At 38.2% G+C, this 14,649-nt stretch overlaps 1 long non-coding RNA gene across 1 annotated transcript in view; it reads left to right on the top strand.

Moving 5' to 3' along the window:
* The first annotated feature begins 784 nt into the window (after nucleotides 1-784).
* LOC129393652 (uncharacterized) overlaps nucleotides 785-14,649 on the top strand; it is a 38,718-nt gene continuing 24,853 nt past the window's right edge. The window contains exon 1 of the long non-coding RNA XR_008620676.2: nucleotides 785-13,997. This is a non-coding gene — a long non-coding RNA (uncharacterized LOC129393652). The remainder of the gene's footprint in view (nucleotides 13,998-14,649) is intronic.

The following is a 14,649-nucleotide window of genomic DNA, read 5'->3' as shown; positions in this document are numbered from 1 at the left end:
ATTAATTCAGCTTTTAAAACAAAGTAATGACATATTGAGATGCATTTTTTTGCTTGCAAAACTGAGAAACAGATGTATATAGAAATCACCTTTGCCATCCCAGGTCTGCCTTTAATGTGCCTGTGTTTTCTTGTCATGCATGTTGAAAAGCAAGATGTATGCAATACAATAGGTTCTCAGCTTTTTTCCCTGTATCTTAATGTAACATCCTATATTTCTCCTCACCTTAAACTAGCTGAAGCATTCAGTTGTGACAGAGTCTGGTTCATTTCAGCAACAATCATCTACCTGTCCTTTTGGACAGATATTGCTGTAAATTCTGAAGATTGACAGAAATAAAGATGCTAGCAGATTTGGAGATTAGACTTCAGTTATTAACTAAGGCATATTAAGAGTCTATCATGCAGAATAAGCCAGTTGGAGTGTTGCTCAAATAAAACATGGGCAACAACAAAAAAAAACTTTTTATTTCTGATTAAATAATTATATTAGGGTATATATATATTTTATATATATGTTTCTCCAATGATATATACATATATATGTATACGTGTATCATAGGAATAGAAATGATATATTTAGGAATATGTAAAATATATTCTTAAAATCTTAAGAATTCTTTAATTCTTACAGAATTAACAATATATTTTATATTTTAAATAATTAAATTAGCAATATAAAATATATAACATAGGACATTATTTGATGAATAAAGATGTGTAACATACATGATTATTATATATTAAATATACTGTTGTGATTATTATATATTAGGCATACTAGTTAGATATACCTCTATAACTAGTTAGGCTATACATGATATAAGCTTAATTATATATTATATAATTATATATTATTTATTCTATTATATTGTTATATAGAAGAATAATATAGCATTATATTCATATATAAATATACGAAGAGGTAAATATCCTGAAGGAAATAATGGAACTAACATGATAAGAGGTAATGGGTCTAAATTATTAGGGATACATTTTTTCAAAAGCCATTATATAAAAAGTATATTTTAAAGAAATTTTGGCATAAAGTCATGTGGAAACAGTTAATTATTAGTATCTGATCGATTTCTATGACTATGTGTAAGTTTTTATGTGTTACTCTATAGCTCCATGACACCTGCCCCCTACTTACACCCCCACTCCCATCACACATATACATACACATGCCCTTTTCATGCCATGTGGTAAAAGTCTGGTGAGTATTTTCTTTTTATCTTAATTGTATTTAACAACACTCTACCCTTGCTAACCTAAAAGTCATCTAACATTTGATCTCTTGTGATCTCTCACTCTGAACTCATATCATGATTATTGCTTGGTTTAGACTACTTTCATTGCACATGTGGGAGGAATAATAATTAAAAATATTAACTACTATGTTCATGTATACATGTGTGTAATTTATTTTCTTCTCTTCTCTCAGGCTAGACCATAACATTCTTGTTAGATAATGAAGCCACAGCAGAATTGTCATGAGAAATTAGAGAAATTAATTGTTGGCTTTAGACATTAAAAAAGACTAAGATGCCTTAAGTTTGCAAGTGTACTTGCTGAAATACTGTTTTCTACTAAGAAGACTAGAAAACGAACTTACTTTCTAGACCAAAGTAGAGGGAATATTACTGGAAACATTTAGGGTTAAATCCTGGCATGAAGAGGAGGGTAAGGGTAGAAATTCAGCTTGGGGTTATGAAATCAGGGGGTACCAGTGGTACATTTCCAGGCAGAAAGTTTTTTGATAGGCAGCAATTTCACAAAAAGTAGAGGCTGAGCATAAGTACATGAATAACCAGGACTGAGCCACCTGTAGGAAGCCTGTGAGCCCAAGGTTGCTGAAAGATATTCCCATATGATTGAAAGTGGTGTGGATGGACACAAGAGTTACTGTAACCACAGAACCTTCTGGCTGGAAAGTAGGGAGGTTTCAGGAGTATGTTGGGTTGTGCAACCAGGAACTAGAAATCAATGCAGATGCCTCAGCAGAGACTAGCACAAAGAATGACAAAGCCTGGGATAAAGAGAAAGCTTCATCCAAGTTGAATGCCAGGAAGGGGCGGGCGAAAGATTACCTAGGTGCCGAGGCAAGAGACTGAAAGCACAAACTGTTTCAGTATAATAAAGAAAATAGTTAGAATAAGAATAGTCATAATACAAATTAAATATAGAGAAGATCATGGACAATTATCAATCATTAGTATAAACATTATTAATTATTAACTTTTAATAGTACTCTTTGTTGCATTACTAATATAATCTAGGAATAACCGGCGGGTATAGGGTCAGGTGCTGAAAGGACATTGTGAGAAGTGACCTAGAAGGCAAGAGGTGAGCCCTCTCTCACGACGGCATAAGAGCCGCTTGAGGGCTCCTTGGTCAAGCGGTAATGCCAGTGTCTGGGAAGACACCCATTACTTAGCAGACCGTGAAAGGGAGTCTCCTTTCCTTGGAGGAGTCAGGGAACACTTTGCTCCACCAAATTCTTGTGCGAGGCTGGATATTATCCAGGCCTGCCCACAGTCATCCGGAGGCCTAAACCCCTCCCTGCGGTGCTGTGCTTCAATAGTCACGCTGCTTGTCCACTTTCATGTTCCTCCGGTACTCCTGGTTCCTCTTTGAAGTTCGTAGTAGATAGCGGTAGAAGAAATAGTGAAAGTGTTAAAGTCTTTGATCTTTCTTATAAGTGCATAGAAGAAAACGCTGATGTATGCTGCCTTCTCTCTCTGATTCGGCTACCTAAAAGGGAAGGGCCCCCTGTCCTGTGATCACGTGACTTGCTTCACCTTGTCAATCACTTAGAAGATTCGCCCTCCTTATCCTGCCCCCCTTGTCTTGTACGCAATAAATATCAGTGCGCCCAGTCGTTCGGGGCCACTACCGGTCTCCGTGTCTTGATGGTAGTGGTCTCCCGGGCCCAGCTGCTTTCTCTTTATCTCTTTGTCTTGTGTCTTTATTTATTACAATCTCTCGTCTCTGCACATGGGGAGAACATCCGTTAAGCCCCATAGGGCCGGACCCTACAGAAAGGTAATGTCTTCATTGAAGTTTTTCAAGACCTAGAACTAGAGACAACCAACTGAATGTTAACGGTTTACTTTTAAAGTAAAGAGAACACTTGTGAAGAAATGGAACCAGAAAGCAAAAAGAAGGTACCCTATAAAGTAAGTATTATAAAGTTAGCAATTTGAACTTAATTCCACTGGGGAAACTAGCAGCTGGCCTAAGACACCTGATTCCAAATTATCCCGCCTGAGCAGCAAGAAAGCAGGCTATTTATATACCAACTCCCATCTGTCATTGCTTCCGAGCTATTTCAACGTGTCTGCAAGATCCCAGCACTCCCAGTGTGTCATAGTGGTGGCAAAGTGGAAAAGCGGTCTCTAGCAGCAAGAAAAACCCCGAGCAGTAGCATGCCAGTGATGGCAGTTGGAATGATAAAGATGATAGTTACCAAAAGGACATTGACATCACCTGCTACACTGCACAGAACATGTACATACCTCGTATTAAATTCAGTTCATCTTGGCCGGGCACGGTGGCTCACGCCTGTAATCCCAGCACTTTGGGAGGCCGAGGCGGGCGGATCACAAGGTCAGGAATTCAAGACCATTTGGCCAACATGGTGAAACCCTGTCTCTACAAAAATACAAAAAAATTAGCTGGGTGTGGTGGCGTGCACGTGTAATCCCAGCTACTTGGGAGGCTGAGGTGGAAGAATTGCTTGAACCTGGGAGACAGAGGTTGCAGTGAGCCAGGATTGTGCCATTGCACTTCAGCCTGGGTGACAGAGCGAGACTCTGTCTCAAAAATAAATAAATAAATAAATTCAGTTCATCCTATTATTGATTCTTCCAAGGTAGTAACTATTCACAATTAACAATAAAGGAAGAAAGAACATAAGAGTGAGACAGGGAGGGAAGGAACTCTATATACATCGGAAGAAAAGAATTGAGGAAGGGAGGGATGGAAGTAAGGAAAGAGGAAGTGAGGAAAAAAACTGACTTGCAACCAACCTTTTACAACAATCTTCAACCAGTTATAGTGCAGTAAATAGAACAAGAGTCTGCATTGATACAATGTTCTGAAGTTGCAACTGATGATTCCCAGTCTCCTTCCTCCACTATCCATTCTTGATTCCCCATACGCTTGCCTACCACTTTAGCTGCTCCTTGTTGCTTGCCCCAACACTATCTCTTGTCTAACTTTAGTCACTACAATTGCACATTTACAATGATCAACAAGCGTGGAAACATCAAGATTTACCCCAGTGAATTCTCGGAACTTCAGGCATAACCTTGCCCTCATTATGATTATCTCCTTATGATAAGCAGGGTCATTATTGCCAGTATAGTGACACCCTTCTTCACCTACTTTTCTGCAGGTATTAGAAATTCAGGTGACAGGCCAGGCACAGCGGCTCACGCCTGTAATCCCAGCACTTTGGGAGGCCAAGGCAGGTGGATCATGAGGTCAGGCGTTCAAGACAAGCCTGTATCTACTAAAAATACAAAAAATTAGCCGGGCATGGTGGCGGGTGCCTGTAATCCCAGCTATTCAGGAGGCTGAGGTAGGAGAATCGCTTGAACCTGGAAGGAGGAGGTTGCAGTGAGCCAAGATCTTGCCACTGCGCTCCAGTCCGGGAGACAGTGAACAGTGTGAGACTCCATCTAAAAAAAAAAAAAGAAATTCAGGTGACAGGTATAATTTTACTTCTAGGTAAAATCTTATTTTGTTTCCTCCTACAAATATCCTCCTTGGGAAATGGATTCTAGCCCAGCAAATACTAATATTGTGAATGGGAATTAAAAATTTCCCAGTAGGACTTATGGCAATAGGGGGCCATTGCTACATCCTTTTATTGTGCCCTGGACATGTATGTTATACTTATATGGGACAGATCGCCATGAAATAACAGACTTGAAGAACATCAGTCTAAACTGCAGGGTACCTTCCTAAAGCTGGTGGATTCTCCAGGGCTGACTGCTTCAAATATATAACCATAGTAATTGGTCAACTGTTGCATCTCTTTTTAAGTAGAATGTTTTCCTTTGAAAAGAACGTTTTCCTATGAAAGACAATGTTATATGGGATCATATAATGATAAATGAGGCATTTTATGAACCCTTGGATATTATTGTAATACTAAAGCCTGAAGGCAAAAAAGGCAAAGATAAACCTATATAAAGTCTTAATCTAAGTCAAAATGAATTCCTGACCCCAGTAAGGAAGGGATTTAACACAATTAACTTGTCGCCAAGTATTTGAAACAATAAACAGAGGTAAATGCTACAGAAGAAGCCTTGGTAAGAGAAATGCTTCCCATCAGACCATGCCAAATTTTCATCCCTTATTATAATAGCTATAACATTATCAGTTTATTTTTCAGTCCTGGGATGGCTGAGGACAGTGGCTGGCTGAACTCTACTGGATGGTTTGTAGGGTATTCTGTGGGAGAGATTCTCCCTGGTGGGTGCTGATGAGAAATAAAACATTTTTACAGTCTGTGCGCACTCCTGTAGACCATCCACTTGTTTCCTTTCCAGGATACATTGCCTCTGATTTCTATTACTCTTCCTTCCTGGCTCCTGACTAACCAGCCAAGACAGTTACAGCTTAGGAATTGCCTCAAGCTATTCTACAGCTATATCAAGTTTATGCGCAGGTGTGTTGCTCAGAACTCTATATACTGGGATTTTTTTCTTCAACATGGTCTTGCAGGGCCACCTCTAAGTAATGCTTTGGGCAGCAACAGATACTTTTTCTCCTGTAGCATAGTATTGAGCCAAGCTATCTCTAAACCAGACCAGACCTTTCTTTCTTCTCCTTTTTCAATTATCTGGTCATACATAAGACATCACAGACCATAATATAATCTGATTTTGGGGAGACTTGTAACAGAGGCTGGTGATATGGGTGCACAAGCCACTTGTTTGTTAAACTAACTTGTGTACACTTAATCGTTGCAGGACCAAATATCTATGCACTGTTTGCTTTATACAGTGAGTTAATGCTTTTTTCCAAAGACTTGGACATGACTGGTCTGCTATACTCAGTACCCAGCACATGACCAACTCTAACTGTAGTTACTTGTTGTCTCATATCTAGACATTCAGTCTCTACTAGAGTCCAGTAGCATATCAGGAGGTGCTTTTCACATAAGGAACAGTTTTCTGCTGCTGATGGTATGGACTTCCTTAGAAAACATGGTACAAACTTACGGAAACTATGGTCCTGTTCTTCATAGGAGACTAAACTTGCACGGCACACGAAAAAGCATTCCTATTTAATATGGACAGTTCCAGCAACTTGAGATCTCCTGGGCCATATGGTTTAATTGGCAGGGCCGCAAATGTCTTGAATCTCTTGCAGAATCCTTTCTTCCGCTTCACGCTACTCAGAACCGACAACTCTTCAAGGCACTAATAAATAGATTGGAGCCATATTCCTGCATGTAGCATGTGCAGTCTTCAGAATTCACAGAAATATGCCAAGTACTGTTACCTATTTCTTTGTAGTAGCAGATGCAAGGTACAATAACTTATTCTTTATATAGGAAACTGGGATATGACGGACCATTAACACTGCATCTTATAAATCTATAAGAATGGCACTAACTTCTGCCATCTGTCTAAATACAATATTGCTTCTGATTTATTACCTAGATCTAGGTGGAGGAAGTGTAGTATTAGGGCTTCCACTTGGATCTTCCATTTTCTTTTTATTCCACTGGTCTTGGTATAAATGTAAAGACTGTTCCAACTCAATGTCCATCCCAATTATATACTAAGGTTTTAGAGAAATGAACAGAGGATGGGTTGATGGCCCATTGGTCTCTTTGAGAGATGGACTTAGACTGGGTTACCATTTATCTCTGAGGTTTCATATCCTTTCATGCTGACAAAGGAAACTGTTAGTGCTTAATCAGAATAGAAGAGTGAGTCATTACACATGATTAGTTCAGAAAGTCTTATATTCACAATTTGTTTTAATTTCTGATTTGTGGCCACAATAATTCACTACATTATGCAAAATATCTGTCAGTGTTTTATAGCTGATAATATGTAAATGAAGATGAGAGATGAAACTCACAGGAAGAATCTTAACAAATGACCTCCAAATTATCCATCATGGCCCCAAATCAATAGAGAATCCTCTATACACACACACACACACACACACGCACACACTCACTATTCTAAATACTTGATTGTGACTCATTTAAAATAATTGGTGACAGTTACTTAGCAAGAGCTAAGATAAAATATTATATTTAGGTCAATAAACATATACTAAAATTTAGGTTTAAATGATTGCATTACTAAAAATTACATATTTTTAACATAGTTAATCTGATACTTTTATCTGTAAATGAGAAACCGGTATAGCATAGTACAATCCTTCTTGTGGAATTCCTTCAAGATTTTATACAGAGATCAGAATTTATATTCCTCAGAATAGGAATTACAGCTATAGGGCAACAACTCTGCATACTACCCTTCCTGCAGGATTATAATGAAAGGATTAGAACAATTTTGAATGCAATATGAAGGGACAATATCCCTTAGTAACATTAAAAAATAGGTATATACCTGAATAAGTAGGTCTTACTGAGAAGGATTTTTGCCAGAAAATTAAAACACACACATACATGCACACACACCGATAAACAGTGGTTTCCTTGTTCTAAAAATATGTAATCCACTCTTTTGATATAAGAAACCAAAAATTGAAGAAATTCACCCAGTTAAATCACAAGAGCAATAACAACGATAGCAACAAAAACCCAAGAAGCGAAATAACTAATTTAGGGATTTACCAGTATTACTGAGTTATGGGATCTTCTGGCACCTGTAAGCTACTTCATTTTGGGAAATTAATTTCATGCTTGCCTACTCCTGTGAAACTCCTGACTGAAGGGTCTCATGAAGTTTTGGAATGGTCAAAGAAATGTCAGAAATGTTACTGAAGAAAGCCAAAGAAAAAGCTGTCACCATCTGAGCAGTCAATTATCTTTTTTTTCTTTTTTTCTTTTTTCCCCCAAAAATAAACTATATATGCTCAACTAGGTGTATTAGTCGGTTCTCATACTGCTATGAAGAAATAACCAAGACTGTGTAATTTACAAAGAAAAGAGGTTTAATTGATTCACAGTTCTGCATGGCTGGGGAGGCCCCAGGAAACATACAATCATGGTGGAAGAAACCTATCACAGAGCAGCAGAAGAGAGAAGGAGTGCCAGCAGGGGAAATATCAGATGCTTATAAAACCATAAGATCTCATGAGGACTCACTATCACAAGAACAGCATGGGGGAAAATGCCCCCATGATTCAATTACCTCCAACTGGTTCCCTCCCCCAACATGTGGGGATCATGGGGATCATAATTCAAGATGAGATTTGGGTGGGGACACAGCCAAACCATATAATTCCACTTCTGGCCTCTCTCAAATCTCAGATCCTCACATTTCAAAATACAATCATGTCTCCTCGACAATCCGCCAAAGTCTTAACTCATTCCAGCATTAATCCAAAAGTCCAAGTCCAAAGTCTCATCTGAGACAAGGCAAGTCCCTTCCACCTATGAGCTTGTAAAATCAAAAGCAAGTTAGTTACTTCCCAGACAGAATAGGGGTACAGGCATTGGGTAAATACACCTGTTCCAAATGAGAGAAATTGGCCAAAACAAAGGGGCTACAGGCCCCATGCAAGTCCAAAATCCAAGAGCGCAGTCATTAAACCTTAAAGTTCCCAAATGATCTCCTTTGCCTTCATGCCCCACATCCAGGTCATGCTGATGCAAGAAGTGGGCTCCCATGGACTTGGGCAGCTCTGCCCCTATGGCTTTGCAGGGTACTGGCCCCCTCCCAGCAGGCAGCTATCACAGGCTGGCATTAATTATCTGTGGCTTTTCCAGGTGCAGGTTGCAAGCTGTCAGTGGATCTACTCTTCTAGGGTCTGGAGGATGGTGGCCCTCTTCTCACAGCTCCACTAGGCAGTGCCCTAGTAGGGACTCTCTGTAAGGGCTCCGACCCCACATTTCCCTTTTGCACTGTGCTAGCAGAGGTTCCCCATGAGGGTCCCACCCCTGCAACAAAATTCTGCCTGGACATCCAGGCATTTCCATACATCCTCTGAAATCTAGATAGAGTTTTCCAAACCTCAATTCTTGTCTTCTGTGCACAGGACCAACACCACATTGAAGCTGACAAGGCTTGGGGCTGGCACCCTCTGAAGCAACAGCCTGAGCTGTACCTTCGCCCCTTTTTGCCATGGCTGGAGGGGCTGGGACGAGGGCACCAAGTCCTGAGGCTGCACACAGCAGAAGGGCCCTTGGCCCAGCACAGGAAACCATTTTTCCCTCCTAAGTCTCTGGGCCTGTGATGGGAGGGTCTGCCATGAAGACCTCTGACATGCCCTGGAGACATTTTCCCCATTGTCTTGGTAATTAACATTTGGCTCCTCCTTACTTATGGAAATTTCTGCAGTGGGCTTGAATTACTCCCCAGAAAATAAATTTTTATCTTCTATTGCATTGTCAGGCTGCGAATTTTCCAAACACTTATGTTCTGCTTCCCTTTTAAACATAAATTCCAATTTCAGTTTCTCTCAAGTTCAAGTTTCCAAAGATCTCTAGGGTAGGAGCAAAATGCCACCAGTCTCTTTGCTAAAGCTTAGCAAGAGTGACCTTTGCTCCAGTTCCCAATAACTTCCTCATCTCCATCTGAGACCACCTTTGCATGTACTTCATTGTCCATATCACTATCAGCATTTTGGTCAAAGCCATTCAACAGGTTTCTAGGCAGTTCCAAACTTTCCCACATCTTCCTGTGTTCTGAGTCCTCCAAGTCTGTAGGAAGTTCCAAGCATTCCCATATTTTCCTGTCTTCTTCTGAGCTTTTGGAACTGTTCCAATCTGTGCCTATTACCTAGTTCCAAAGTCACTTCCACATTTTTGAGTATCTTTACAGCAGTGCCCTACACCTGGTACCAATGTACTGTATTAGCCTATTTTCATACTGCTAAGAAAACTGCCCAAGACTGGATAATTTCTGAAGGAAAAAGGTTTAATAGACTCATAATTCACTATGGCTAGGGAGGCCTCAGGAAATTTATAATCATGGCAGAAGGCAAAGTGAAAGCAAGGTGGCAGGAAGGAGAAGTGCTGAGCACAGGGAAAAGAACCCCTTATAAAACCATCAGATCTTGTGAGAACTCACTCATTATCACAAGAACAGCATAGGGGAAACCATTCCCGTGATTCAATTATCTATACCTGGTCTTTCCATTGACATGTGGGGATTTCGGGGTTTATAGGAATTACAGTTCAAGATGAGATTTAGGTGGGGACACAAGGCCTAACCATATCATCCTCTCTCCACTATCCCGGTACCAATTTACTGTATTAGTCCATTCTCATGCTTCTATGAAGAAACAGCTGAAATTGGTTAATTTATAAAGAAAAGGGTCTAATTGACTCACAGTTCTGCATGACTGGGGAGGCCTCAGAAAACTTACAATCATGGCGGAAGGCACCTCTTCACAGGGCAGCAGGAGAAAGGAGTGCCAGCAGGGGAAATGCCAGATGCTTAGAAAAAACATCAGATCTCAGGATAACTCACTCACTATCAGGAGAACAGCATGGGGTAAACCACCCGCATGATTCAATTACCTCCCATGGGGTCCCTCCCACAACATGTGGGGATTATGTGGACTATAATTCAAGATGAGATTAGGGTGGGGACAAAACCAAACCATATCACTGGGGATATTTGCTGCCAATGTTAGGTGTAAACTTTTGTTTATTAAAATATGAAAAAAGAGAACTTCTCTCTTCCTCCAGGGAAACAGGCTCTCATTCTGAAAAATAAGCTCTTCACATGTTATTTAAAAATAATTTATTCAAATATAAAACCTAATGCATATAATTTTAAAGAGCTTATTTTAGCCTTAGATTTCAAGTTTATAAACTTAAAACATTTCTCTGGACCAGGATAATTGATCATATTACTATAGATTTTTTCTATATAGTAAATTCTGTTATTCTTTCAAATATACTTAAATAAAAGTGCATTACCTTTCTTAGTTTTACTCGAAAAAGTATGGGATCAAGATTATATATCTATATAATAAAAGGAAATAAAAGAGAAACTGCAAAAAATGAGAAACAATTTTATCAAGAGAAATAAAGAGACATTCTGGAGTGTCTGTCTAAATATTGGGTTGAAAACATGGATCACACACACCTGGCAGGTATTTAAAAACATACATAGTTTATTATTATTATTATATCTTTATTATTATGATATCTTTCTTGGGTTTACAAATGAAAATGAATAAGGTTTCCATGAGGATAATGAACAATTGAAATAAACACTCAAGACTTGTGGAAGTACAGCATTTGGTTGAGTTTTTGTTTATCAAAGTCATTTTAGAATTCTAATATGAGAGTGAAAGTCACAGAGATGTGTTCCCACAGCATCCATCCACACTTGATGCCTGGCTGCTGAAGTGCAGTCATCAGTATCCAGTTATCAGCTTCTTCAAGTCTAACTTAACTGCCTTTGCCTGAGGCCTTCGTGTGTGGGGTTGAAAAGGAGAGAGTGAGCTGCTTATATCCACTGAATGAGCAAGGTGGGTTATAAAGGCCCAGCCATTTTAACCCAATCTGGAGAAACTGTCGGGCAGCACTCAATTCACAGCTACCTACTTGGCTGGTTAAAGCTTTGTCAGAGCTACATCACTATTTAATTTCTCCCTCTGCTCAATCCTTTTCTCCCGCTTTTATTTCACAGGTGCCAATCCTTAATAAATATTTTATGCCCCAAATCCATCTCAAACCCAGCTGCTTGTGGAAAATCCAACATGCCACACAAATATTCCTACATGTTTAATTATAAAGGTTCCCCGAGACCCACATTAGGCTGTGACTAAACATTTTTCCTGGGCTACATCCCATCTCTGATGATCCATGGAAACTGCTTTGAGAAAAGAGGATTAAAAAGTGCATAATATTAAAACACTAAAAACTTAAAGCAACAAAATGCTTGAAAGATGTAGTTTTATACACAATAGTCACATCCAAGTTATGACTCATTCAGTTTATTTTTCCAGACTTCCACATCTGCTCTCAATCAGGTATTCTGTCTCAAAAACTTCTGTGGATCGTTTGAGATTAAACTGGTGTTAGGTAGATGTATTTTCTACTTTTTTTTTTCTGGGCACCAAAATATCAAAGGTCTTTAGGTCAGAGGAAAAAGATCAGAGGAAGCAGTGGACTTTACTCATATCTATAATACCTCATTCTATAGAATGCACTCAAAGCCTCCGCTTCTGAGACTTCTCCCCGTAGTTTTCAGTTATCAAATCCTATTTCTCTAATCATCCAGCAGTTCTGGCCATTTGGGTCAATGTTTCTAATTGCCATGGATGCATGTCTAGGAGTTGCCATTGCATGTTTACTGCATGCTAACCACTTTGATAAGTATTCTACCTACAGCATCATTTAAAAATGATGCTATTTTTATTTATTTATTTATTTAAATATGATATGCATGCACATGATACACATTCAAAATGCAACTCTTTCCCTTAGTCTCCCAGGTTGCTGGCCTAGCAGCATATACTTACCTCCCATTTTTACCAACATATGCCCATATTTCATGATCCATTGATTTTGTCTTGCCTTATAACAATTTTCTTATCTGTTCCCATTTTTCCAGATGAGAAAACCAAATTTCTCAATGGTTAAATATATATTCCAAGGTTACATAACTGTAGGGAAAACAAAACAAACAAACAAAAAGAAACATTATTTGAACCCAGTCTTTCTGATTCCAAATGAGACCATGCTCTCAACTACTTTGTTGTGCTTTCTGCCTAAATGTATTTGAATAAATGCAGTCCCAACATCCTTGCTATAATAGTGAGGGCCAATGTTAACTCATATGATTCTTCGATCAAAAATTTCAAAAAATATATCTTCCCTAAGACACTTCCATATATCAAATCATTGTCAGAAAATATTGATTTTGGTACAAAGATACATGAATGCCATCCCAAAAATTGTTCCAATAAATATATAAACAATGATGTCTGTGTGTCCAGTAGTTCCCCTTTGTGTTACAGAGTGTTACAGTTGGAACAACGGCATATTGCAGCCCTGATGGTGGACACTAACTTTTCATTTTTAGCTGCAGCATTTTGTCAATAAGATTGGTAGTTTCCAAAGAATAGTCAGAATGAACACATTTAAACAAAAAGAACGAATTTTCAACAAAGTTACTCTTTCTTCTAAAAGGCGATGAATTTGCAAGACAATTACTAGCAACAAAATGCATGTAGAGCACGGATCCAGCTGGTAGAGAAGATTCAGAGATACACAGGCAACGTCAAGACAATGTGAATAAGGAATTCTTTTCTACTAATGAGTAACTAGAGGCAATGACTTTGCAGCTCATATTAGAGAGAAGTTTATTCTCCTAAGAGAATAATTTCTGAAGATACAAACTCAAAGTGAATTTTAAGCAATGTAGATATAGAAATCTAAATTTTAATTAAAGAGTAATAAGAATACTCATATAGGAAAGTGATATCCCAAATCTCATTAGTGTTGTACAAGAACACAAGATCAACAGAACAAAAACAAATCAAGAAGAGAAATATGAATAAACCAGAACAATAACAAAAAATATGTTAGCCAAATGCCTTTCATGTGTTTTGGTAAATTACAACTGAATGTTAATGGCAATTCTCATCAAAAATTTAGTTTTCATGATCAATAACATATCAGATAAATAAATACATATATTTTATTCCTTGTTGGGAGTTTATGATTTAAAACTAATATTTGTATTTTGTTCACAAAACATAAAGCTAATAAATCTCTGAGTTATTATTACAGAGTAGGAATATGTCTGCATGGACTTCACCTGACTACTACTACAGTTGACTTGATTCTGGAACCAAAAGTAGGCAGTTCAGGTAAGATGAACATTATGCCATGTTTAACTCTCATTTATAACAGGATATACTTAATTTGAATGAGCTACATGTTGTACACAATTCAAAAACACAAATAAATTTTCCTGTTCTGAATTAGGACACATTTCAGAGTACAGGGTGGTTAGTAACAACTAATAAGCGTCTATTAGCTTTTAACTAACATGCCCATGAAGACACTTGGAAAGTAAAATGCATACAACATCAAAAAGCAGGACTACGAAACCAGAATGGAAAACACCATCAATGGCCAATCCATTGGGATTGGGAAATATGGTATTCTTACAAATCTAAGTTCATTATAACTATGTGCACTTAGTATTTAAGCTCTCTTGTAGCAAATCAACATAAATATATTTACAAATTTACAGAGATCTTGAAAAATACATCAAAATTAAAAATTACAACATGTTCTAAAGACTAACCTATGAGACACAATTATGACCTCAAGAAATGGGAAATTTGTGTCAGGCAAGTAATATATAACGTATGTATATGTGTTTGAAATTTTATCTTCTTTTAGGTATATATCATAAGGTAACAATCTCAACATTAATAAAATTTATTCAGACATAGGACAATGGCAGTATAAATTATTAGGATAGAGGTTGAAAATATCATTTTAGCCATTGTG

This window comes from Pan paniscus, chromosome 14 (genome assembly GCF_029289425.2).
Source record: "Pan paniscus chromosome 14, NHGRI_mPanPan1-v2.0_pri, whole genome shotgun sequence".
Taxonomy (NCBI): domain Eukaryota; kingdom Metazoa; phylum Chordata; class Mammalia; order Primates; family Hominidae; genus Pan; species Pan paniscus.
The sequence above is the reverse complement of the archived record's forward strand: the minus strand, read 5'-3'. Positions and strand labels throughout refer to the sequence as shown.